The 24,206-nt window shown below is 42.0% G+C and overlaps 1 protein-coding gene across 7 annotated transcripts in view; it reads left to right on the top strand.

Annotated features, from left to right (window-relative positions):
- The first annotated feature begins 1,568 nt into the window (after positions 1–1,568).
- Positions 1,569–24,206, top strand: part of Ctnnd1 (catenin delta 1) — a 54,173-nt gene continuing 31,535 nt past the window's right edge. For 2 of the 7 annotated variants that reach the window (XM_029564944.1, XM_017798934.2), the window contains exon 1: positions 1,574–1,792. The gene's annotated coding sequence lies outside the window, so the exon portion shown is untranslated. Of the gene's footprint in view, positions 1,793–20,338; positions 20,404–24,206 lie in introns of all 7 variants that reach the window. The other 5 variants (XM_008836167.3, XM_017798933.2, XM_029564943.1 and 2 more) reach the window with 4 other exon arrangements.

Genomic DNA, 24,206 nt, shown 5'->3' on the forward strand with positions numbered 1-24,206 from the left:
TATATATTTAATGTGTGTGCCTGGTACCTGCGGAAGCCAGATCCCTTGGAACTGGAGTTAAGGATTGTTAGCCGCATGTAGGTGCTGGGAAATAAACAATAAATGGGGACCTCTGGAAGAACAATAAGTGCTCTTAATTGCTGAGCCATCTCTCCAGTCCCTGAAAGCTTTATATTTTACTGTAAGCAAGATAAAGGAAGTCAGGTGTGGTGGCACACATCTGTCATTTCAGAACTCAGGAGACAGAAGTAGGAGGATAACTGAAAGTTTCAGGCTGGCCTGGTCTGCTTAGTGAGTTCCAGGTCAGCCAGGGCTACCTAGCAAGACCCTGTCACAAAAAAGGAGCCTTACAGTAAGATAGCCCAGCGGGCAAAGAAGGTGCATGCTGGCCGAGCCTGAGGACCTAAGTTTGATTTCTAGGATCCACATGGTAGAAGGAGAGGACTGACTCCAGCAAGTTGTCCTCTGACCTCCGGAAGTTCGCCTTGGGAAATCATGTACCTACACACAAATAGGAACTAAAAACTAGGGCCGGCAAGATGGCTCAGTGGGTGAAAGCACTTTCAGTCAAGCCTGCCAACTTGGGTTCAATCCCAGGGACTCCCATGGTGGAAGGAGAGAGCAAACTCCTGCAAGTTGTCCTTTGACCTCCACACATGCATATACATACAAACAAACAAATAAATGAATGAATGTGACTTAAAAAATAATGTAAAAGAGAGAGAACTCTAACTCATCATCTTTGTTTAGTAATTAACTATTTCACCTATGCTGTTATCTACTCTAAATTGCTTGTTTATTCAGTCTGTTGATTTTCCTGAGCAAACCTTTATTACTTTGATTTGGGGACAAAAAGGAAGTCAGTGATTCTCCTCAACAGCTCAGTGGAGTCTATTTCTTTTTAGTTCACAGCAGAGAGCCTAAAAACTAACAAGTCCAGACATTTATTTTTTTCTAATTAGCTCTAATGCAGTTAAACCAAAACAATGAAATTGAGAATTTACCTCATATTTCCTACCATCCCAATCAATACACAGTAGTACTTTTTCTGGGATTTCTGTCCTTCCATTCCTGGCTTCCATTGGGAAAATGAATTGGGGAAGAAAGCAACAAATCAAACAGCAGCAGGCAAATAAAATAAGCTCTTTTCTTTTTCCCTTCCGAGGTAGGTAGGGAGAGGGAGCAAGAGCCCCTCATCAGAGAGAACTGAGGCTTATAGGCTTGCCATCCTAAAAAGCCCTTGTTCTTTAGCACCCCACCCTGAGCTCTGCAGTAATTCCTCGGAGATTGTACAGTCTCCGCTTTAAATATAAATATATATATAAAACTTCCCAGTCTCTTTCTCTCCTCCTCTCTCTCCCTTTTTTTAATTTCCTATAATAAAGTTTCCTATTGGATAAAGTCAGCTCCCTGATTTATGCCTGTCTCCTATTGGAAGCTTGCAGGGGCTGACATCACTTAGGAAAGCGAGGGGGTAGGGCTGCCAGATCAGTTTGTCACCACCCAGGCTCCCTTGCCTTTGGCTGAGTGCAACTTCCATTTTAGGTGTTGGATCTGAGGGGGGAAAAAGAGGGAGAGGGAGAGAGGGAGGGAGGGAGAGAGAGAGAGAGAGAGAGAGAGAGAGAGAGAGAGAGAGAGAGAAAGAAAGAGAAAAAAAAAGAGAATCAGGAAAGATCCTGAAACAAGGAAGAGGTGGCGACAATCAACTGCCTTGCTGGATTTGTCTTTCTCAGAACATTGGTGAAGCCTTGGGTTTGTTTCTTGAAGGACTGGTTAGAAGTCCGCGTTTGAGGTGTGTGCTTTTTCTCTTCTTAAAAATGTTTGTGGAGATGGGCAAAGGAGGACAACCTAAGTGGGATTTTTGTCTCACTAGTAACCAGAGGGAATTTAAAAGGGGGAGTCTCTTATGCTGACGGGTGACTTTTAAACAATTCCCTTTCTACTTTCAATACTTTAGGGGTATTTTGTCATTTTATTTATATTAAGGAAAGGGTAAAATATACAAGATTTAGAAACAAACTTATAGGTCTAATACTGATTAGAATCAGAGGGGTAGAAGTTGTATAAATTACATTTTTGTATATCCTTTGATTTTATTCTTTTTTTTTTTTTCTGGTTTAAGCTAACATTTTTGTTTTCAGAGTAACCGAAAAGTTGGGTTTTTGGCATGTTGCGTGTGGGTTGGGAAAGGAATTTGTTTGGGTCAGAAGCTAGTTGTACAGATGGTTCTTCATGTTTCAAAACTTTTATTTTTCCCCCTTTTTTACCACTGAATTTGTGGCAGTGGAAAGTTGCAGGGAGCTTTTGAGCTACATGGTGGTGGCATGTTCTCTGGAGTGTTTGAACGGCCCAGATCGCTTTCAGCCCTCTGTTCTGGGTGGATCCCTCTTACTTTTCCAGGTGTGGTGGGTGGGAGCCTCCTTGCTTTGCTTTGTAGAAGTGCATCTGTGTTAACTGAATTGTTACCCACTTCTTCCTCCTAAAAGTACCTTTGAGGGCAGAGATTGGTGAAGTTGTATGTTAAATCTGCAGATATGATAACGTTTGGTGTGGTTTATGTGCTTAAAGGGATAAGGACTTTCTAATCGTGCTTTCTATTTCACCTGGGTAAAGAGGCAGCACACCTGAAAATCTTTTCAGCTCTTTGGTCTCTGAAAGGACTATGGGTTGTGTAAGGTTAGGCTGAGAGAAACCTCTTAGGAAAACTTCACAATGCACTTGAGAAAGCACAAAGGGAATTTTTATTTTTAAGCCAACTGGAAAGTTGTTTTTTAGAGGACCTTTTTCTTTAGTTAACTTACCAGCAAGTCAGAACACTGTTAGAGCTAAAGGCTGGTGACTGTGCTTTCATATTCTTACATTTATCTAATCTTAAGATTTGTTTGGTTTTGTTTTTACAAATACATTCTTGCAAAAGTACTGATCCTAGATAATTATGTAGCCAACTCACCAGTAGCTAGAAACTAGGGTGTTCTGTTCCTTGTCCTTTTAAAATGGGAATCGGTATGAAAATTAGAGTTGGGATAGACATGGCTGTGATTGTAATGAGACGGGTCTTAATGTTTAAGCTGCTCATTAGCTTTAAACTGCTACTGTCTTTAATAATCTTCTGATTTCCAACTCCCTGCCCCCATTCTTTTTAGACTAGAACACTTCCTTGAATTTCTTTTCCACAATGAAAACATTCCTTGTAGGATGGTTTCGTCCTTGTGAGGTGGCTTCAGAAGGAAACAACTTTGTTCCCCTTTCCATACAATAAAGGCAAGGGTTACAGGAAAATTTTTGCTGTCTGGATCTCAGAATTTAAAACAAGTATAGTTGAAAAGAAAGGAGAAAGACAATGTGTACAGCCAGTTGGCTATGGTTCTTTCTCGCTTAATGTTTTCAGTTTTTCTTTGAAATGTTCTCCCTGCCTTGAGTCTAGCCTGGGGAGGTTTCTTGGTGGATCTTCTGGGGTTTGGTCATGTTGCTCCCGGAGTGTCGGTTTCCCACTCAACCTTTAGGGGGAGGGATGAGAGCCTGAAGGAGGAGTACAAAGGCAGTTTGAAAATAGGTTCTGGATGACTGGTGGTGATCTGGGTCTGGCTTTGAAACTGGGCTTTGTGTGGCTATAGTGAACATCATTAGGGTCCAGGACTATTTCTGAAAACTAAGGCATTGTTTTGCCTGGTGTGTGTAGCTTAGAGCCTTTGCGGTGATAAGATGGAAGATTTTTGTCTCTACTTTACCTCCACTGGTTCTTTCAGGAATTATAGGAAAGGGTGCAGATAAGTAAATCTTTTATTTTGTTGTTATTATTTTTGCTGTGCTCTTTATTTTGAATTTTTGGGTAAAAAATGCTGACAAATGAGTGTGAGCTGTACAGCTTTTTCTTTCCTTGTTTGCTTTCTATGTAATTCTATTGGTTTCTTTGTTATATGAGTAAGGTGGTGGTCTGTGTTCCAGGTGGGGTCTCTTGGCTAGTTAAAATTCTAGTACTTTAGGATTCCTGTATGGACAGTCAGAGGGGCCAGAACATGTTCTCAGCTGGTATAAAATTGAGACTATTGGAGATCTTAAAGCTTCATGTAATTACAATCCAGCCTTAGGTTTAGCAAGTAGTTGCTCTCTAGGGATGGGTGAGATAGGATACATGCAAATAAATTAAGCAAAGATCACTATCAATTGGAATAACAAAATGATTAGCTCTGTATAATTTATTGCTTTCTATTGTGGGTGCTGGTCCCTTGTTAGTACTGGCCTGGGCCTTCTGTCCCTACCCTCTTCTCATTGCTTTATTTTATTTTGTGCTAAGCATTTATATAGGATATTTACTTAGTTTCTAACAACCATTTAAAAGAAAAAAAAAAAAGGATTTTGAGCCTCAGAAGCTGAGATTTGCAGAAAATCTCACTGCCCGTAAACATCAAGGTCAGAATTAACCCTGGTCTGACTAACTACAAAGTTCACAGATTTAACCACTAATACACTGCTATTCCCCAGAGAGAAAGGACAGACCGTTGAGAACTAAAATGAAAAACACTCTTGCTATAGGCAGGAGTGTTTCGTCTTGGGTAGGGTCGGTAGTCACTTAGGATGCTCCCCAAGTTGGGATAATACATATGAAAGGTCCATTTTCCTTAGAGTCAGTGAGAGGCAGATGTGCTGTAATGGATATTATTTTAATCCTAGAAACAGGGATCTTACCATATGCATGCTGGTGCTGCCCCAGTTTTCTTTTTTCCTTCCACTTGAGTGCTGGGGATTGAACTCATGGCCTTATAGAAGCTAGACAAATGCTCTACTACTGAGCTACATCCTCAGCCCCACTTCATTTTTAACTTCTAGTCATTGCCTCAAACTTCTTATGTTTACCAGTGATATTTCCTCTTCCGGAGAATTTTCAACTGTTTCAGTTGGAATGCTACCACCTTGTAGAGGGAGGCTTGTAGGAGGTAGCTCAAATAAATGGATTTTTTATGCTATATTAAAACTATTTTTTGTCTTTCACTGTAGATTGTGAGCTGCTTGTGTGTAGGTGCCGTGCTGTCTTATTTGTCTTTTTAGTGCCCATCCCAGCAAGCCTAGTTTAATTAAGGTACCCGAGGAGGATTACTGGGGACTCCAGAAGGCTCAGAAGTTGAGACAGGAAGCAAAACACGGTCAATAAAATCTAATGTAATTTTGAAAATTTCACTGTGAGCTGTGGTTTCAATCTTTTATTTATACATTTATTTTGTGTGTGTGCGCATTTGTGTATCTGCCATAGCACGTGTGTGGAAAGGACAACTTTGGGGAGTCTCTTCTCTTCCTTCTACCATGTGGTTTGAGGATAGAACTCAGGTTGTCAGCCTTGGTGGGTGAGAACATATACCCAGTAAGCCATCTGATCAGCCCTAATCTTTTATTTTTCTGTGATAGGGACCTATGTAGCCCAGGCTGGCCTTGAATTTGATAATGTAACTGAGGGTTACCTTGAATTTCTGATCTCTTCTGACCCTTCTACCTCTGCCTCCTGAGTACCTAACTCCTTTTAAAGTTTCTGGAAATAATGGAAGATTTTAAGTTTTAGCTTTTCCTGGTAATCAGCCCAAAGACTAGTGTAGCCATTTACTAGAGAAAGCTTATAGCGCAGCAGCAAGGAAGAACTGTTCTCAGCCCTGGTTAGAATGAGTGCTTTTATACCTGTCAGTAAAAACACAGAGACTTTGAAATGATGGTTTTGGATAGCACTGTTTCTTTTCTTTAAATATTTTATTTATTATTTTTATTTTTTATGTGTATGACTATATTGCCTGCATGTATGTGAGCACACCTGTGTCATGCAAAGCTTCAGAGGTCAGAAGAGGTCTTTGGATTCCCCTGGAACTGGAGTTAAGAACAGTTTGTAGCCACCCTGTGGGTGCTGGGAGTCGAATCCAGGTCCTCTGCAAGACCAGTTGGTGCTCTTAACCACTGAGCCATCTCTCCAGCCCCTGGATATCACTGTTTCAAAGGAAATGCCTTTGAGTCTGTCTCCTTTCCTCCTTCCCTCCCTCCCTCCCTCCCTCTCTCCCTATCTCTTTCCCTCTCTCCCTCCCTCCTTCCCTCTCTCCCACCCCTTATTTTGAGGGTCTCATGTAGCTTGGCTGATCTTGAACTCCTGATCCTCCTCCTATTTTCCAAGTTCTGGGATTACAGGAGTGGGTTACCACACCTGACCTAATGACCTGATTTTTCTTTTTGGAGACAAGGTCTCACTCACTATGTAGCCCTAGTTGACTAGGAACTCACTATGTAGACCATGTTGGTCTACCTACATAGTAGTGATCCGCTTGCCTCTGCTTAAAGGTATGCACTACCATGACTGGCATTCATGTTTTTTTTTTTTTGCTGGAGATTGAACCCAAGGCCTTAAGCATGCTAGGTAAGGTTTCCCCCATTAAGCTTTACCTTTAGCTCTTGACTGATCCTGTAGGTTTTTTTTTTTTTTTTTTTTTTTCTGTTCTTGGCTATGTGTGTGTGTCTGTGTGTGTGTGTAGGGACAGAGGGATTAGCCTTGGGTGTTATTCCTCAGGAGCAATCCATCTTTTTTTAATTTTATTTTAAATTTATGTGTGTTTATGTGCATGTGCATATGTTTGTGTCTCTATGTGCATGCATGTGCCCATAGCACACGCCATGGCACAAATGTAGAGATCAGAGAACAAATTGTGAGAATCAGTCCTTGCCTTCCACCATGGGGCCTAGGGATTGAACTCAGCTTGTCAGGCTTGGCCACAAGCACCTTTGCTGACTGAGCCATCTTGCTGGCCTCTCATCTTGTTTTTTGAGACAGGATCTCAGACTGGGACCCAGGGCTTGCTGAGTAGGTTAGACTGGCTAGCCAGCAAGCCCCAGTGATCTTCCTGTCTCTACCTTTCCGAGAATGCTGGGATTATAAGCATGTGCCATCACCAGGCTTTAGCTTTTTACATGGGTGTTCAGGGTCAAACTCAAGTCCTCTTGCTGTGTGACAAGCACTTTGCAACCTAGCTATTTCTCCAGCTTCACCCACCTTCCTCCCTCCCTTCCTCCCTTTCTTCTTTTGGGAGGGACTCATACTGTATCCCAGACTGGCCTGGAACTGACTGTGTAGCCCAGGATAGCCTTAAACTCTCAGCAGTCCTGCCTCAAAGTCCCTAGTGCTAGGATTATCTGAGTGAGCTATTACACTTGACATTTATTGTTGTTGATATTATTTTGGGTTTTTGAGACAGAATCTCCTTGTAGCCCCAGCTGGCTAGAACTTACTTTATAGACCAGGCTAGCCTCCATCCTCACAGAGATCCTCTTGCCTCTGACTCCTGAGTCTGCTGGGATTAAAGGCGTATGTTACCATACTGGGCAGCACTTTTTTTTAATCATTATTATTTAATCACTGTTTTGGTGATGAAACTTTAGGAGATTTGAAGTATATTAGAACATTTATTATTTTAAGAACCAAAATCAGTTTTCATGCGTAATTCAGAATTTTAGTTAACAGGAAACTTTCGTAAAGAAATGAACTCTAGATTATCAGGGTATGAGAAATGACAAGGATTCCTTCATATTCTCTCAGAAAAAGGAGCTAAATGTTATATGAAACTGAAATAGGGATTGCTGCTTGACCTAAAAGATGTAGCTGCCGCCAAGGTTTCCAGCAGAGCAGTGATAGAGCAAGAATAGCTCTTCTGGTTAGGAATAAAGAGGGGGAAATTAGAGCATGACTGATTTGTATTTAGTTGTATAATTCACTCTTTGAGACAGGGTCTTATGGAGCCCGGGCTGGCCTTGAGTCTTGCAGTGTATGTAGCTGAGGATGACCTTGAGGATTATTATTATTATTATTACTATTTATTATTTGACTTTTTAAACAAGATCTCTCTGGAACTCACTATGTAGACTAGGCTGGCCTCCTGAGATCTGCCAGCCTCTGCCTCCCAAGTGCTGGGATTAAAGGACTGCACCACCATGCCCTGTGACCTTGAATTTTTGAGCCTCCTGCCTCCACCACCCGTCAAGTGCTGGGCTTATAGGTGTGAAACCACAGTTGGTTTATGTGGTGCTAGGCAATATACCTAGGGCTTCCTATATGCTAGGCAAGCACTCCACCAACTGAGCTATAGTCTTCATCCTTTTTATTTTTTTGATTTATTATATGTATATGAGTGTTTTGCCTGCATATATGTAAGTGTACCCGTGTCAAGCAGTGCCCATGGAGGTTGGAGGTCAGAGGTCAGAGGAAGGCTTCTGATCCTCTGGAACTGGAGTTAAGGATGGTTGTTAGCCTTGCTCTCTAGAAGAACATCCAGTGTGCTTGACCCATTGAGCCATCTCTCCAGCCCTATATTCTTAGTCTTAAAGAGGTTTTTTAAAGTATTGTATACCAATGAGCTCAGCCATAGGTAATTTGGTTAATGTTTCCACACATCCCATTATATGATAATAAAAGTGGTGCTTAAAGTTTTTTAAAAAATATTTTGTCTATTTAAAAATTTTTTTTGTGTATGAATGTATTGCCAGCATGTCATACAGTACCTGTGGAGGTCAGAAGAGCATGTTGGATCCCCTGAAACTGGAGTTACTGACAGTTGTTAGCTGCCATGTGGGTGCTAGGAATCAAACCCAGCCAGTGCTCTTAACCACTGAGCCAGCCTCGTGTTTAAAGGTTTTATTTCAAACCTGTAAGAATTCTGTAAGAATATCATAGTGATTTCTGCCTAGTAGCCTTCATCACCTAGACACTAGTTACTAATATTTTGCTTCAAATGTTTTAACTATTACATATTTTTTGATCACCTTTCTAAACCCAAAAGGTAATTTCCTAATGAGAGTCCCCAAAGTCACCAAAAGTGATAAGGCAAGGCAGCACAGCATGGCAATTAAGAGCATGGGTGCCTTCAAAAAGAAAATATGGCACACAGTAAATCCCTGTTTAAAAAGCTTAGTCACTTTCTGTCTTGTCTCCTTTTCTCTAAAATGGGCATAGTAACATTAACCATCACAATGGGGATATTATAGCTCAGTGGTAGAGTGCTTGTCGAGCATGCTCTAGACCCTCAATTTCTTCTCTAGTACTGCAAAAACAACACAGAATTTTAACTCTTAACCATCTTATAGATTGTCAATTGAAGTGATTTGATACAAGCTGCATAGAACAGTATGCAGCTCGTAGCAATCCCTTGTGCTTATTTGCTGTAGAGCAGTGAATTAGCTCAGCCTTCGTTTGTCTTCATTTGTCTGTTGGACTAAATGTCTTCTATATTTTATAGTTTTTTGAGTCTCGCTATGTAGCCCAGGCTAGCCTCATACTCAAATCTCCTGCCGTAGCCTCCCAAGAAGTGATAGGATTTCAGGCCTGGGCCAGCATCCCCCATCTGCTGTCTACTAACTTCTTTAAAAAAATGTTTTGAAGCTGGGCGTGGTGGCGCACGCCCTTAATCCCAGCACTTGGGAGGCAGAGGCAGACAGATCTTTGTGAATTTGAGGCCAGCCTGGTATACATAGTGAGTTCCAGGACAGCTGGAGCTACAGGGAAACCCTGTCTTAAAAAAAAAAAAAAAAAAAAAAAAATGTTTTTCAGTAGTAGGTGACAATTTTGGGGAATTGTGTGGGTGGGGTTGTCTGGAACAGTGGTTGTAGGAAGATGGGTAACTTTTCATAAGGTAAGATGTTGATGGGAGAAGAGTCAGTAACTTCTTCAAGGACTTCAGGAAAAATACAAGTTACTCCTGTCTTTTTGGATCTACTGGAAAAAGAAATCTGGCATCCACAGGGTAAATTTAATTTCATCAGAATGGGTTGAAAAAGGTTTTGCTTGGTTTTATATTGTTGACTTTGCACCAAAATTTTGTTTTGTTTTGAGTCAGGGTGCTTAGATTATAGATGGGTACCACCATAACTAGCTAATTAATTTTTTACCATACCTGGTTTGGAGCCAGATTCTTTACCTCAAAGTTTTGCTTGTCCATCCATGAGTTTATAAGTGACACTCGGTTATGAATAGTTGTGCAGGAAGCAATTACATAGAAATGAAGGCAGGCATTTGCTATCCTTTTTATTGAAATGAGCCTCTTTTTTGTTCAGGAAATACTGTATTTGCTGCCCTTATTTAATGGACATTTGCAAAACTGTGACATGTAGAAGTTTTGAGTTCATGAATACTTCCTGTGAAAAGTGTGCTTCTAAGAAAAGAGTCTCTTTTTATATGTGGAAAAGCCAAGCTGTGTCTGGGGGATATATGTATTTCTTAGATGCAGTTTTGTCTGGAAACTTATATAGGTTTTCTCCAGCCTGGAATATTCCTTCTTTTTTCTCCTTCCTCTTCTCCTCTCTTTGGTCCCCCTCACCCCCTTCCCTTTGCCTTTCTTTCTGAGACAGGGCCTTAGTATGTTTTCTTTCCTTTCCTTCATACTAAATAACCCATAAAACTAGTGTTCTGAACAGTATTTACACTAATTTGGTACTCTTTAGTCTCCTGCTGTAACTCTCTTACCTAATTCCTGCTTTTTCTACCAGTTCTCCTGATTTTCTTTACTGTTTGCTTCTGCTTCTCTGTAGTGTTTCCCTCAGGCTGATGGTCTTCCTGAGTACTGTTTTGCCACGTTAACACTCCATAGGGAACAAGATTCTGATTTTTATTTTTAAATTGTCATCTATGCTGATGCTAAAAATCTAAGGGTTAATCTCTTCTAATAATACAGATTAGTTTTTGCCTTAGTTTTTTAAAAATCTCATCTACATTTTCTAATTAATTACTCATTTGGGTTCAGCCAACAGTAGAGCAAAAGAAATTTACATTCCCCAGAATAAATGACCAGTTTTGTATGTGCAGCCCGTGTTGTTCTGTATTGGAATGAAGTAGCACGTTTCTTACTATGGAGAAAAAGGTTTTTGTTTAAGGGAGCTCTTATTTTAGGAGACCAAAATTTATTCTGATGGTTGAGAACATAAGATATTGTTATAGAAACTAGGTCAACTTTTCAGTACCTTTATCAAAGCACCTGCAGTTCCCATCTCATTGCAAGTAAAGTCAATCTCACTGAAATAAAGTAGGTAGTGTATATTCAGTACACTTTTAAAATAGAAGAAGCTGTTTTAAAAGGGAAATTTGTGCCAATCTGATTTCTTTCCTGCTTCTTTGTTGGATTGGGGGAAATCCTGTAACCTTTCTGCTCTTCTCCCCATTGCTGGCTTTGTAAACTAGGGCACTGTAGGCCTGTTGAGTATCTGCCCTCTGAAGGTCAGCCAGAGGAGGAGGTAAGGCTATAGTAGTTTAGGAGCCCCCCCAGATCATAGACCTTGGGTCACAGAGAGGAGAGAAAAAAGTTCAGAACCTGGCATGGTGGCACATCCCAGCATTTAGGAAGCTGACATAGGAAAGTCTGACTGTGAGGCCAGCTTGTGCTACATAAGCAGACCTTGCCTAAAAATACATAAATAGGGCCAGAGAGATGGCTCAGTGGGTAAGAGTGCTTGCTGCCAGACTTGACAATCTTAGTTTGGTCCCTGAAACCCAAGTGGTGGGTGTGTGAGGTGTGTGGTGGTGTTGCTTTTTTTTTTTTTCTTCTTCTTTTTTCCCTTTTTGATAGGGTCTCATGCAGCCCAGACTGGCCGTGCACTCCTGATTCTCCTGCCACCACCTTGCAAGTGCTGGGGGTGTTTTTACTTTTTTACTTTTTTTGGTCTTTTTAAGACAGAGCCTCCCTGTAGGCCCAGCTGTCCTGGAACTCACTATGTAGACCAGGCTGGCCTTGAATTCACAGAGATTCCGTGCCCTTGCCTCCTGATTTCTGGGATTAATGGGTGTATACCACCATGCCCAGCAGTTTTTTTTTTTTTTTTTGAGGAGTGAACAAAAGAAGTGATGGAGCCAGGTGTTGTGGCACATGACTTTAATCCCAGCATTTGGATGACAGCGGTGTGCAGATCTCTGTGAGTTCCAGGCCAGCTGGGGCTACAGGGAGATCCTGTCTCAGTAAGACCAAAAAAAGCCCCCAAAACAGAAGAAGTGATGAAGTCATGTAGATGGGAGGAATAGAAAGGGCAGAGACCCTGAGGCTGGTGTTGCCAGTGATCAGGAGAGATGGTGGGGGTGGTATATACCTGTGTAGGCTATACCTAGGTAATCAGCTACCATACAGGGAATAGCTACCAATGCAGGATCTTGGGTCTTGTTTAGCACTGCACAGTGTAAAGAAAATGTGTCTCCTTTTTTTTTCAGGCCCTAGAGACAACAGTTGTTACCATTTTCCTCCTAAGTTGAGGCAGCACCTGTTCTGGGCTCTGTCTTTCTCCACTGTAGAAGCTCTATGAGAGTAATTTTCATAATTACTCTCCAAGACAAGGGTCTTGGAGAATCAATCATAGTATTAGTGCAGTTAGTTAGAATAAGTTTATATGTGTTTTTGAAGCAAAAGAAAAATTTTCCTTATTTACATAGTTTCCTTTGAAAAGGAGAAATGGCAATGTAGACCTGGTACAGTTCCTTTCAATTCCATTTGTTGTCTGCTTTGTGCTTTAGACCAAATACCACACTTACCCCTCTTATCTGCTGCTTCTCCTTTTGCTCACTCATTTGGCTAAAGGTTCTTGCTTCTTTAAAGCTATAATTTGAGATTTGATGGCTTTTAGGGACCATTCCTCCCTCTCTCTCTTTTTCCCTCCTTTTCTCCCTTCCTCTCAGAGATTTATACAATATTTTGAAGTTGCTTTCAATAACTGGTGGATGTATATTTCCAATACACACATAGATGAGGCTGAGATATTTGTGATTGTACTGAGTATGTCTTTGTAATGCTATTCTTCTATGAAGTCTTCAGTCACATGCTTTCTTGTGGAAATGTTTTTCTTCATAGTTCTTTAAGAACATTTTGCTATTTGGTCTTGCTGAAACCGGAAGTTAAAATGACTTTCTTGGATAATTTCAGATAACCCTTGATTTCTGGTCATTTCTCTTATATATTCTCAGGTAGACTAGATATATGAGGGGGTCTTGAAAACTAGAAGGAAGATTTAGGACTTAGACTTCTTTTGTGATAGGTTATAGAACTATTCTTTGGAAATTTGGCACAGCCCTTCTTTCCTTGGAGGAAATTTTAAGACACTTAAAAAAGTGGTAGTATTGTTCAGTCTGCAGTGTAAGTAGGAATATAGTCCAGCATAGCAAACGCAGGAGTCCAAAGAACATGGTGCTAGCAAGAGCTTTTTCTTTCTAGGTTTGAGTCTAAAAAATAAAGATTTAGAGGGGTTTGGTGGCATACATCTGCAGTCTCGGCAATCAGGAGGTTGAAGCTGGAGGATCACTGACCAGCAAACTGGGCTATGTAGAGAGACCCTGTCTCAAAACACCAGGGTGGGGGTGGGGGAAAGGATTTAGGACTGAGCTGTTCCAGCCATCCTATCCTTAAATCCATGCTTTCAAAAAGCCTTTAATATAGACTGAGTAATGATCTGAGCTGTCTAATGGACAGTAAAACAGTCCCAAATGTATTTTGTAACCAGTGCCCTTTTTGTCAGAGGAATGTTGTGGTTAGGGGATTGTCAGGAATAGGCCAGTGCATGGTTTCTTACAGGCTGTCAGAATCACTGTGAAGTCTTTAAAACCATGAATTTCCAGGCCCCCCTCCAGAAATTGAGGTATGGGGATTGCATTTTTTCAAAAATTTCTGCAGAACTCAGGTTTGAGTTCCCAGGTGGGTGGTTATTTAACTAAAATGAGAAATAGAGACTACTAACTAGTTCATGATGGTAGACATGGGTGGGTACTTGGAGATTGGGGTGGGGAGCTGGTTAGTCTGAAGTTGGCTACTTCAGTGTTACCATATATTGTTTTGGAATTATAGATGTTACTGCTGATTTGAAGGTGATGCCAATATTTAGCATGGTATGAAAAACTTGCCAGTTAGGGGAAATTTTCAAACCATTTCCCCTCTCAATTTTGAAATTGTGGAACAAATTCAAGAGAGGATGTTAGCATTGAAACTCCAGCTGTACAATTTGTTTAAAACTCACAGGAAGGGCCAATTTACTTCCTGTCTGAAAAGGAAATGCTGGCTTCCTTAACTTCCTCCTTGGCCAACTCTGGTCAACTTGGAATATGGGTGGGGGAGGAGCTGGCCATGCTAATACTTTTTTTTTTTTTTCATTGCAGCATGAACCTAGTACCTAATGCATGCTATGTTCTATGCTGAGTTTTTTTTTTTTTTTTTGGTTTCTTTGAGACAGGGTCTCCCTGTAGCCCCAGCTGGCCTGGAACTCACTATGTAGACCAGGCTGGCCTTGAACTCACAGAGATCCACCTGCCTCTGCCTCTGAGTGCTGGGATTAAAGGCATGTGCCACCAGCCCAGCTCATGTTCAGCTCGTGTTCGTACTCTTAACAGGTTACCAGTGCCTTAAATTATGTTACCAGAGATGGGGAGATGGCTCAGCAGGTAAGAGCACTTGCTTGCTGCTTTTGAAGAGAACCTGAGTTCCCAGCACCTCCATGGACACTCATAACTGCCTGTAGCTTTAGTTCTAGTTCCAGGGGTTCAGACACCCTTTTCTAGCCTTACTGGGCACCAGAAACACCCATGGTACATATATTGCAGGCAAAACACTCATACACATGAAAAAAAAATACACCTCAAAAAATGTGTTACCACGTGTTTATGCGTAGCATTTGCTTCCCTCTGCTGTGCGCTGTTTCCTTGACTATTTTTGTGGGTGTCCAATACGAAGGTTGTTTTTTCACAGCTCAGGAAAACTTGTGATCCTTCAGACATTTTATATTCAGCCTTATGTACACTCCCCTCTATTCTCTGACATTTCAGAATAGACCAAGGTGTGATAGGGAGAAACTGAAACACATTTGACACTGAGGGTAGGTTGTAGAGAAACATAATTGGACAGAAGGGAGTAGATGACAGAAGTTTCTTATTTTTAAATTGAGCCAAGAAAGAATTCCAAGTGGGGCCAGTTGGCACTCTTCCTGCTATTTTAGTCCAGGCTTCTCCTTCCTACTGACCAGTCAATTGTGTGAAGTGTTTGATGTAAGTTTGAACTGCGCTCTGAGGCTGTGGGGGAGGGAAGGAACAGGAGGGAGAGTGGTGGAAACAGCTGGTGCCTTCATCAAACCCTCTCAATTGCTCTTTTCAGATTGTTTAGGGGTGAGGGCTGGTCCAGGAATTACAAGGGGATAGCAGAGTCCAGGTTACTCTCATGTAGTGGTGGTGACTTCTCAGGTACTTTTAATATTATGTGGGATGTTGGCTAGTTGGAATGTGACTTTCCCAGTCACATTCTTTACTCTGTCTCTCCTCCCTCTACTTTTCCCTGCCTCTTTCAGAAAAGACCTCACTATATAGCCCTGTCTGGCCTAGAACTTACTGTGTAGACCAGGCTGGATTTGAACTTATGGCAATTCTCTGCCTCTGCCTTCCAAATGCTAAGATTACATACCTGGCTTGTTTGTTTGTTTATTTATTTTGAGAAAGGGTCTCCTTGTAGTCCTAGCTGGCCTAGAACTTGCTATGTAGACCAGGCAGGCTTAGAGCTCACAGAGGTCTGAGTGTTTCTGCAATTGAAGGTGTGCCCCACCATGCCCAGCTGTTTTTTCTTTTTGAGACAGGGTCTCCCTCTGGCCCCAGCTGACCTGGAACTCCCTGTGCAGACCAGGCTGGCCTTGAACTCACAGAGATCTGCCTGTATTTGCCTTCTGAGTGCTGGGATTAAAGGTGTGCAGTACCACGCCTGGCTCCCAGTTTATTTTTTAAAATTTTTGAACAAGGTCTCACTATGTAGCCCAGACTGGTTTGGAACTTATGGCAATCATCATCCTCCCTCAGCCTCTTAAATGCTGAGAATTATAGGTATGAGCCATCACTCCCCAGCTTTCCCTCTAATTTTTGAGCTTGCTTTCAAGCATGGTGCAGGAAGCTAGACAGCAAAACAGATTCATCCTTCCTACCCTTTGAGTAGTATTCAGCTTGAGTCTTGGACCCTCTAGGGATGTTCTTTACCCATTCACTGTTACTCTGGTTGTGTTTTCCAAATATGTCCTCAAAGAGCAAAAGGTGCTATTAGAATCAGGATCTCTGGTGAAGTTTAGTTACACTGTAACTGGTTGGCTCTACACCGGCTCACACTACCTGGGCTGTGTCTTTTACATGTTTTTTGCTTGTTATATTTCAGAAAACACTCTTTCAAGTGCTACTGTTTTCTCTTTTTGTATGACCAGCTCATACTGTTGTATTCATTGACTCTGATTTATTTGGTTTGGGCTATGAGCAAGGGAGCATTGAGTAAGAATACTGACATTTGTAACATAGTTTTCACTGTTCTTCAGAATTAGTCTAATTTGGGACTAGGTAAGAGACCGCAAACGTTTATTATGTGCTTTTATTTAGAGTCCTACTGCTCTAAAACTTAGTGTTACTAAATATTGGTTTCTATCTAGCTCTAGAATAGCTGACTATTTTATATTCTTGTCCTACTGCTCCATGTGGTTATGCCAGATCCAGATAAGGACCAAATTCTTCTGAAGTTGGGCTGTTTGAGACTTTGCTTCTTTTGCTTCATGCACTGTATAGATGAGGATTTAGCTTAGAGTGTTTCAGCAGGTCCAAGAGGAAGGGGGAGGGCCTAGGAGGAAGGATAGAATGAGGAAAGATGGCATTTTACTAGGTCATTGCTTAGAATGTCCCTCTGGTTGGAAAACTGCTGAGCTTTGCTGTTTATGCACAGCGAATTGAGCCTTTTGGGCAAAGGGTGCCACTTTGGATTTCTAGAATCTCCGGCTAATAGAGCTTGACCTCTATCCAAATCTTTGCTTCTGGGGGTTAGGGCTAAACTTCCAATGGGCTGTACAAGATGATAGAAAGATATATCATTAGTCCATTCTTGGAGCCAGCCAAAGGCCCCTATTAGGAAGGGAGGCTTTCTTTTCTGACTAGGCTGTAGGAAGCACTGAAGTTGCTGTCTTGACCTCTTTGCTGCCTGGGGTAGAGTGCAACTCCTAATGGCCCTCTGCTAGTTCTCTTGGGAAGTGGGGAACTTTACCCTCAGCACTTGATAAACTGTAGGGTGGAGTCTGCTGCCTTTGTTTGTTCTTCGAGGGGCCTGTTTCAGGAGTCAATTCTGCTGGTTGGGAAAAGAGTTTTGAGAGTTTTGAAGGCAGTGCAAATGGGCAATAGAGGAAGTGACAGAAGACATGTCCTAAAGTAGTTCTCAGGCTGGTGATCAACTTGCCATGGATGTGCTGCATGTAGCTGAGCTGACTGGAACAGCAGCGTTAGCTTTAAACACTGACCCCACCCCCCCCTGTCTCCAAAGTGAAGAAACTTACCAAGTAGGAATCTTAAAAATCCCTCACCCCCTCTAGACTCTTAGGTTCATGCACATAGTATCTTTCTGTGGATTCTTAAAGGCCTGAGCTTTGTCCTATGTAGTGTTGGCTTGAGGCTGGGAGGAGGGTTGTTTTCCCCGAACATGATAAGGAACTGAGCAGGGCAAAGTGGGAGCTCTAGTCGGTGATTGGTAGACAGGATGCCCTGGAATGTGGTTGGCCTGCAGCCCAGAATCCAGCACTTTGTATTTGTTTGTTTCTGGGAGACTGTGGTCTGGTGCTACTGTGACAGGAAGTGAGAAAGCTGGGAGTGGGGGAATGGAGAGGGGCGATGTCTTTGTGGTTCTCCTGTGAAATCTCTTTGTCCCTGGAGAGCAGCTCTGCTACAGAGCCCTACTGAGAAGAGAGCAGCCTTTGTGTGTCTAATGGGTCTCAGAGCATCTAGCTACTCTGAGGGATTAGAGGGTGTGAGATCGGACTGTGGCCTTTTACATCTTAGCACTTGAGTTATATAAATGGTCTTGGTCTCTTTGCATTGAGGAGCTTACTGTGTTTTGTGTGTGCTTATTTTTGGATCTCTAGGATTTAATTAAAAATGGAATTCTAGAAGGATGTAGATGTTAATAATGTTTATGTGCTATATGTATAGAAACCTTGTTGGGACTGAGAAGGACAAAGAAACAGGTAATACTGGAGCCCTTACATGTCTCTTTGGCATCTTTGCTACATAGAGAACAAAAGTAACCTACCCATTTGATTGCCGTATCCATTTACTGGCAGATATCTAATGTTTGCACATAACTGGGGAATATTTGGTAGTTTTCTGGGATTTTTTTCCCCCTTAAGACTATATTGAAACAGTACCTATATCACTTTGTGCCCCTCCTACTGCCCTCTTTCCTCTCTCTGTTTTTCCTATTCTTTTTTCCAGCTGTGAAACAGGCATCTTTTCTCACTTTGTGGATTGGGTGGCTGAGTCCTTAACTTCTTGCCAAGCTGGCTAGCCCCTGAGCACACACACAGACCCGTCTTTGATTGCCCAGGAGGACAGCTGCCCTAGAGGCAGATTGCTAACATACCCTCTGAACAATTCTGTGTTCTGATGCTGGCTAGCACAGTCTTCCTGCTTCTAATTCCTTCTCTTTCCCACCTCAACTCTGATCTTTACTTTACCCACTATCTTTCCCCCTAAGTACTTGTTACTTATAAAGGGAAACCTAGTCTGAAGTAGAATACAAACTACTTTGGTCCTAGAATTGAGGAAGGTGTTACAGAGTGAAAACACTGGGAAAAAGACCACTAGACTCAATTCAGATTTTGGGGGCCATAAGGTCTTGACATTTAATGTCAAGTTAAGACCCAAGGTCTCTTGGGTAGGTCCACTCCATCTTCTCTTGCCTATGTCTACCTCCCCCCTTCAAAAAAATATTTTTTTTTGAGCTAGGGGTTCACTCTGTGGCCCAGGCTGGCCTAAATTCACTTGCATCAACTTCCCTAGTGTTTGCTTTGTAGGTGCATATTACCATACCTGCTTAGCAACCAAAATTCTTTGTTTTAACTTCTGTATTGGACTTAGAATGACTTTTAACTACAGGAAGCATAGAAAGCTCATTCTGCCACTTACTAGAGATACTACTTCTGATACAGGGTTTAGTCATCCATAAAAAAGGGCTATTAATGGAGCTATGGCACAGAGATTGAAGGAAAGAATCACTTGAGCCCAACTGGGCTTTTAAAGACTAGCTTGGGCAATATACAGAGACCCTAGACCCAGTCTCAAAGATGGTTGGTATTACCTCTGAGGGTGTTGAGAGGATTATATGTGATAACTTATAAGGGGAGATTGCTAGTACAATTTTCTTTAGAGTGGATTTTATCTTTCATTCATTCCTCCTGTTATCTGTTGTATAGCTAAAAGAGGACTTTGATATTTGTTCTGGTTGATTTCTTCATAGATTTACACCTTTCTCCTTGTCCAGAAAGAGGTATTCCTTCAATGTAGTGGAAAAGATGTCTGTCTACTTGCTGGCTTTGAGGAACTGGGGACATTGTAAATATGGCTTAATTACTTGCTTTCACCTTTTCCAAGTTATTTTCAAATGAGGAGCAAAGAGATGAGGGAGATGCCATAGATGAAAGTAAAGGGATTTGGTGGGAAGCTGCCTCTTTAAAACAAGGAATGTGAGTTCAGTTGGATGACCTCTGCTAAATCCTATGGTTAAGCTTTTCTCTGGGCTTTTTTCTCTAGCCTGAGGGGGAGAAGATGTCAAAGTTAAGTTTAGGATTTCTCTTATAAGGAGAGTCAAACCTATCTTCCTATTTCAGTTAGATTTTTCTTACTTCCCATTGTGTACCTGACCTCCCTCTTTTCTTCCTCCTTTTGTAGGAAGGAGGAAGGCTTTGGCTGCTCCCCTTCCTCTAGTCTGACACCTCCCTGTTTTTCTGCCCCTCCCTCTTATCTTTGTTTTCCTTATCGGCCTCTCCCTGAAGCCCAGCTTTCTCCTTATAAGGCCAAGCGAAGTGCCTTTGGCAAGGTTACAAAGGGATCTAGGTAAGAAACTGTGTCTCTCAGGATCCAGAGAAAATTTAGTGTTGTCTGTTCCACTGGAGGGCCTTGGAGAAGCACCTGGGTGATGGGGGAGGAAAGGGAGGTGGCCTGGCCTGAGAGATCAGAAGGACTTGTTAAACCAGTCCTACGTATGTGTCATACAGCTCCTGAGAGAAGCAGGTTTGTTTCTTTCCATGCCCTTTCAGTCCTGGACTCTCACTAGCAGACCCACACCTTTCCCTTGCTTCAAAGCCAGCCCAGCCCTAGCCAACATTAGTGTGATATGGTTTTGGGGGTAGGGGTGTTCCTAGAATACTTAGGAGGGGGAAAGAAAGCAAGTATAATGTTTTATATAGTTTCTGACCTTAAGAGGTCATGATGGCAGAAGTGATTTTTTTTTTTTTTTTCCTGAGACATTCTGATTATGTCTTTCAGTATGTGGCCCACTCAAATCTCTAGGCTCAAATGATCTTCTTTCCCCAGGCTCCCAGGACCAGAGGTATGCACCACTTCATTCAGCAGTTTTTGTGGTGGTGGCACTGGAGGAGGTAGGGCAAACTATGTCTCAATTTTTTTTTTTTCGTTTTGAGACAGGGTCTCCCTGTAACCCCAGCTGGTCTGGAACTTGGTATGTAGACCAGGCTGGCCTTGAACTCACAGAGATCTACCTGCCTCTGCCTCTGCTGGGATTAAAGGCATGTACCACCATGCCCAGCTTCAATTTTTTTAAAATTTATTATTTTTATGTGTATGTGTGTATTACCTGCATGTAGGTAAGTGCACCCATGTTGTGCAATGCACGAGGAGGACTGAAGAGGCTGTCAGATCCCCTGGAACTGGAGTTATGGACAGTTGTTGGCTGCCATGTGGGTGCTGGGATTCGAACTTGGGTCTTTTGAAAGAACAGCCAGTGTTCTTAACAGCTGAGCCATCTCTCCAGCCCTCAATTTTTTTTAAAATAATGAATTTACAGTAATTAAATCGACCAGGAATGGTGATTAATGCCTGTAATTTTAGCACTCTGGGAGCTGAGGCAGGTGGACTATTGTGAGAATTTGAAGACAGCTTGGACTACATAGTTATAGTTCCAGACCAGCCTGAACTACAGAGTTGAGACCCTATCTAAAACAAACAAGCAACTAAGCAAAATGAAAAAGAAAGCAGACTTTAAATTCTGAACCCGGCATGGTAATAGACACCTATAATCCTAGCACTAGCAGGCGGAGGCAACAGGATTGCTGTGTTCCAGGCCAGCCTGTACCATCTATATAGCTCTAAGCAAGCAGTGGGAAAAGCCTAAGCCAAGTTTTTTCCCTTGGCTATATGTTAACTTGGAGCTCAATTAGGGCAGGGTGGCGAGGGCTTGCATAAGGCTGGTTTGGCTACCCCCTGGCCTCTGCATGGCAGACCCTTGTGACTTTGGTTCCCTTAGACCTGGCTACTCTCCTAGGAGCCGTTAGTGCAGCACAGGTCCATTGTTCTAGAATGCAGAGCCTCTGAGCCATCTCAGAAGAGATGTCACTATGCCAGCCATCACAACACTGGGAAAGGATGGAGCCAGAGTCCGTCCGTCCTTCCTTCCTTCCTTCCTTTCTTTTTTTTTTTTTTTTTTTTTTTTTTTTTTGTCTTTTTGAGACAGGGTCTCCCTGTAGCCCAGGCTGTCCCTGGAAGTCGCTATGTAGACCAGGCTGGCCTCAAACTCACAAAGATCCGCCTGCCTCTGCCTCCCAAGTGCTGGGATTAAAGGCTTACACCACCACGCCCAGCTTCCTCCTCTTTATTTTCTTTTTTTTTTGAGACAGCATCATACTATGTAGCTCAGGCTATCTTGGAACTATGTAGCCCAGGCTGGCCTTGAATTCCCAAGGATCCTCCTCTTGCCTCAGCCTCTCCAGCCCTCAGATTACAGGCCAGAGCAGCAAGCACTCTTAACCACTGACTGAACTATCTCTCCAGTCCCATGTGTTTATTTCAATTAAAAAAAAAAAAAAAAAAAAGCTTTTATGTGTTTAAGTTCTTTTTTCCCCCCCTCTAGCACTAGGATCAGATGTATTCCTTTTCCTAGGGGAAGGTAATATGATCAAAGAGTCTATTAATTCATTGGACACATGAGGCCTAGTCCTTCCTTGTGAAAGCAAGACACCATTGGTCAGCCTTTTGAGTACTCCAAATGGAGAAGCTGGGCCTAGTGTAAAGCATATCCTCAGGGAAGTACATAAACTTCCAAGACAAGGCCATGCTTAGAGAGTAAGTTTTGTTACTGAGTAGTGTTCAGGTGAGATGAAATTGTGAAGTAAGCAAAACCCCTTTAGATTATTTATGATTTTTTTCCCCATCATACTTTGTTGTCTAGGTTGACTAAAGCCTGGCACATATTGCCATGTTCTGTTCCTTTTAGGTCTTTTTTTTCCCCTCTGTCTTACAGCAGATTGAACCCAGGGTCTTATGCACATTAGGCAAGCAGTCTATCACTGAGTTAACATTCCATAACTCTAGCTGACCTAGAACTTTATGTAGACCAGGCTGGCCTTGAATACACAGAGATCTGCCTGCCTCTGCCTTCCGAGTGCTGGGACTAAAGTCCTGTGCCACCACACCAGGCCCTCAGTTCTATTTCTTTTTTTTTTTTAATTAAAAATATTTTTTATGCCAGGCATGGTGGTGCACGCCTTTAATCTCAGCACTCTGGAGGCAGAGGCAGGCAGATCTCTGTGAGTTCAAGGCCAGCCTGGTCTACATAGTGAGTTCCAGGACAGCTGGGGCTACAGGGAGACCCTGTCTCAAAAAGACCGAAAAAAAAAATAAAAAAAAAAATTTTTTTTATGGCCGGGCGTGGTGGCACATGCCTTTAATCCCATTACTTGTACTTGGGAGGCAGAGGCAGGCGGATCTTTGTGAGTTCAAGGCCAGCCTGGTCTACATAGTGAGTTCCAGGTCAGCTGGGGCTACAGGGAGACCCTGTCTCAAAAAGACAAAAGAAAAGAAAAGAAAAGAAAAGCTGTTGACAAAATATATTTCTTTGAGATTTAGAAGCAAAATGATAATTCTGTGTGTATGCATTTGTAATTAAACAGGAGCACTGAACTCTGAGTTTTGGGGCACATCCTTTTTGGCTTTGAAAGTTATGAATGACATCGCCAGTTCTAAAGTGTTCAGGTGCTGTGTTTCATTCATTAATATTTTTAAGTAAGAGGCTTAGTGCTTTAAAGTGGAAGTGGAGTTTGCTTTTAGAAGAAGAGTGTACATTGGTTTTAACTTCACAATGCACACAAAGGAAGAAAGGAGGAGAAGCTACCTTTGAGACTAGTTACAGAAGATAGAATTTCCTTTCCAGGAACCCAAAGGTTGAAGTTTAGAGTTCAGCTTAGAGCCTGGAAGCTTGTTTACCTAATTCTTGCCGTGTCTTGGAGTCTATCTACCGGAACTGCATGGAGGTAGGGGACGTATAATAGCTCATAAAGTGAAACCCTGAAAGGTAATAGAAATTGAAGCTTACAGAAGTTTGAACTTCCCTAAGGTTTCCTTGGATAGTGTCTGGCAGAACCAGTGATTGGATCCCACGTCTTTTGACTTGTGCGGGTTTTTTTTTTCCCCCCTTAAGAGAGTAAAGAATTCTTACAGAGTACAGCAGTTGGAGACAAAGGCAGGCAGGTATCTGTGGGCTACATAGTAAGACCCTGTCTCAAAAAAAAAATAAAATTCCTGTAGTGTGATGGCAGAATGGGAGGGTATGTGGTTTCTTCCAAAGCTCTACCACAGCACTAAGAACCTAGTTCCTTGTGCTCAGATGTAGTAGTCACTACTACAGTAACATTGTGAATAGCTTCCCATGTGCCAAGACCTTTTTCTAAGCATTTCAGTTTCATTTACTTCTCATAAAATACCCATATGTATTTAAATTTTTTTCCATTTGAGGTTTAGCATGATTAAGTGGTTAAAAAGTACAGTATAAATATTAGGAACTTTAAATATAGTCAGGAAAGCCTATATTCATTTTGTGTGTGTGTGTATGTGTGTTAGGCTGTCACTCTGTAGCTCAGGCTGTCTTCAAACTCATAGCATTTCTCGTGCTTCAGCCTCCCAAGTGCTGAAGTTATAGGTGTGAGCAGCCACCTTGCCCAGGCCCAAATTAGATTTCATCAAAAAAAATTTTTTTATTACATCTGTTTATATGTGTGTGTGCATGGGGGCATGAGTATCACAGTGTATGTGGAGGTCAGAAGACAACTTTTAAGAATAGATTCTCTCTTTCCACCATTCGGTCCTGTGAATCAAGCTCAGGTTATCAGGCTTGGCAGTAAGTGCTTTTACCCATTGAGCCATCTCACAGCCCCCAAGTTAGATTTCTCTA

The sequence above is a fragment of the Nannospalax galili genome, unplaced genomic scaffold, assembly GCF_000622305.1.
Source record: "Nannospalax galili isolate Female #2095 unplaced genomic scaffold, S.galili_v1.0 scaffold337, whole genome shotgun sequence".
Taxonomy (NCBI): Eukaryota; Metazoa; Chordata; class Mammalia; order Rodentia; family Spalacidae; genus Nannospalax; species Nannospalax galili.